The following is a 3,259-nucleotide window of genomic DNA, read 5'->3' as shown; positions in this document are numbered from 1 at the left end:
TTCTAGGCTTGATTGACTATAAATGATCTTTTCTTGACAATGGATGGCTTTTGCTCCATGTTTCTAGAGCTAAACAATCTATTACAATATGTTTTAATCAAAAAATGTAAAAACAATTCAAAATAAATTCAATAATGGGATTATAAAGGCATTTAAACCGAATAATAAGGCTTTTCTAGGCATGAGTGACTATAAATGAACTTTTCTTGACAATGGATGGCTTTCGCTCCACGTTTCCCGAGGCAAACAATCAATTACAATCTGTTTTAATCAAAAAATGTAAAAACAATTCAAAATAAATTCAATAATGGGATTATAAAGGCATTTAAACCGAGTAATAAGGCTTTTCTAGGCATGAGTGACTATAAATAAACTTTTCTTGACAATGGATGGCTTTCGCTCCACGTTTCCCGAGGCAAAGAATCAATTACAATCTGTTTTAATCAAAAAATGTAAAAACAATTCAAAATAAATTCAATAATGAGATTATAAAGGCATTTAAACCGAGTAATAAGGCTTTTCTAGGCTTGAGTGACTATAAATGAACTTCTCTTGACAATGGATGGCTTTCGCTCCAAGTTTCCCGAGGTAAACAATTAATTACAATCTGTTTTAATCAAAAAATGTAAAAAAAATTCAAAATAAACTCAATAATGGGATTATAAAGGCATTTAAACCGAGTAATAAGGCTTTTCTAGGCATGAGTGACTATAAATGAACTTTTCTTGCAATTGGATGGCTTTCGCTCCACGTTTCCCGAGGCAAACAATCAATTACAATCTGTTTTAATCAAAAAATGTAAAAACAATTCAAAATAAATTCAATAATGAGATTATTAAGGCATTTAAACCGAGTAATAAGGCTTTTCTAGGCTTGAGTGTCTATAAATGAACTTTTCTTGACAATGGATGGCTTTCGCTCCAAGTTTCCCGAGGTAAACAATCAATTACAATCTGTTTTAATCAAAAAATATAAAAAAAATTCAAAATAAACTCAATAATTTGATTATAAAGGCATTTAAACCGAGTAATAAGGCTTTTCTAGGCATGAGTGACTATAAATGAACTTTTGTTGACAATGGATGTCCTTCGCTCCACGTTTCTCGAGGCAAACAATCAATTGCAATATGTTTTAATCAAAAAATGTAAAAAAACATTCAAAATAAATTCAATAATGGGATTATAAAGGCATTTCAACCGAGTAATAAGGCTTTTCTAGGCATGAGTCACTATAAATGAACTTTTCTTGAGAATGGATGGCTTTCGCTCCAAGTTTCTCGAGGTAAACAATCAATTAGAATATGTTTTAATCAAAAAATGTAAAAAAAATCAAAATAAATTCAATAATGGGATTATAAAGGCATTTAAACCGAGTAATAAGGCTTTTCTAGGAATGAGTGACTATAAATGAACTTTTCTTGACAATGGATGGCTTTCGCTCCACGTTTCCCGAGGCAAACAATCAAGTACAATATGTTTTAATCAAAAAATGTAAAAAAAATTCAAAATAAATTCAATAATGGGATTATAAAGGCATTTAAACTGAGTAATAAGGCTTTTCTAGGCTTGAGTGACTATAAATGAACTTTTCTTGACAATGGATGGCTTTTCCTCCATGTTTCTAGAGGTAAACATTCAATTACAATATGTTTTAATCAAAAAATGTAAAAAAAATTCAAAATAAATTCAATAATGGGATTATAAAGGCATTTAAACCGAGTAATAAGGCTTTTCTACGCATGAGTGACTATAAATGAACTTTTCTTGACAATAGAGGGCTTTCGCTCCACGTTTCCCGAGGCAAACAATCAATTACAATCTGTTTTAATCAAAAAATGTAAAAACAATTCAAAATAAATTCAATAATGGGATTATAAAGGCATTTAAACCGAGTAATAAGGCTTTTCTAGGCATGAGTGACTATAAATGAACTTTTCTTGACAATGGATGGCTTTCGCTCCACGTTTCCTGAGGCAAAGAATCAATTACAATCTGTTTTAATCAAAAAATGTAAAAACAATTCAAAATAAATTCAATAATGAGATTATAAAGGCATTTAAACCGAGTAATAAGGCTTTTCTAGGCTTGAGTGACTATAAATGAACTTTTCTTGACAATGGATGGCTTTCGCTCCACGTTTCCCGAGGCAAAGAATCAATTACAATCTGTTTTAATCAAAAAATGTAAAAACAATTCAAAATAAATTCAATAATGGGATTATAAAGGCATTTAAACCGAGTAATAAGGCTTTTCTAGGCATGAGTGACTATAAATGAACTTTTCTTGCCAATGGATGGCTTTCGCTCCACGTTTCCCAAGGCAAACAATCAATTACAATCTGTTTTAATCAAAAAATGTAAAAACAATTCAAAATAAATTCAATAATGGGATTATAAAGGCATTTAAACCGAGTAATAAGGCTTTTCTAGGCATGAGTGACTATAAATGAACTTTTCTTCACAATGGATGGCTTTCGCTCCACGTTTCCCGAGGCAAACAATCAATTACAATCTGTTTTAATTAAAAAATGTAAAAACAATTCAAAATAAATTCAATAATGGGATTATAAAGGCATTTAAACCGAGTAATAAGGCTTTTCTAGGCTTGATTGACTATAAATGATCTTTTCTTGACAATGGATGGCTTTTGCTCCATGTTTCTAGAGCTAAACAATCTATTACAATATGTTTTAATCAAAAAATGTAAAAAAAATTCAAAATAAATTCAATAATGGGATTATAAAGGCATTTAAACCGAATAATAAGGCTTTTCTAGGCATGAGTGACTATAAATGAACTTTTCTTGACAATGGATGGTTTTCGCTCCACGTTTCCCGAGGCAAACAATCAATTACAATCTGTTTTAATCAAAAAATGTAAAAACAATTCAAAATAAATTCAATAATGGGATTATAAAGGCATTTAAACCGAGTAATAAGGCTTTTCTAGGCATGAGTGACTATAAATAAACTTTTCTTGACAATGGATGGCTTTCGCTCCACGTTTCCCGAGGCAAAGAATCAATTACAATCTGTTTTAATCAAAAAATGTAAAAACAATTCAAAATAAATTCAATAATGAGATTATAAAGGCATTTAAACCGAGTAATAAGGCTTTTCTAGGCTTGAGTGACTATAAATGAACTTTTCTTAACAATGGATGGCTTTCGCTCCAAGTTTCCCGAGGTCAACAATTAATTACAATCTGTTTTAATCAAAAAATGTAAAAAAAATTCAAAATAAACTCAATAATGGGATTATA

This window comes from Theobroma cacao, unplaced genomic scaffold (genome assembly GCF_053813885.1).
Source record: "Theobroma cacao isolate CCN51 unplaced genomic scaffold, ASM5381388v1 tig011, whole genome shotgun sequence".
Taxonomy (NCBI): Eukaryota; Viridiplantae; Streptophyta; class Magnoliopsida; order Malvales; family Malvaceae; genus Theobroma; species Theobroma cacao.
This window is presented reverse-complemented; position numbering follows the sequence as displayed.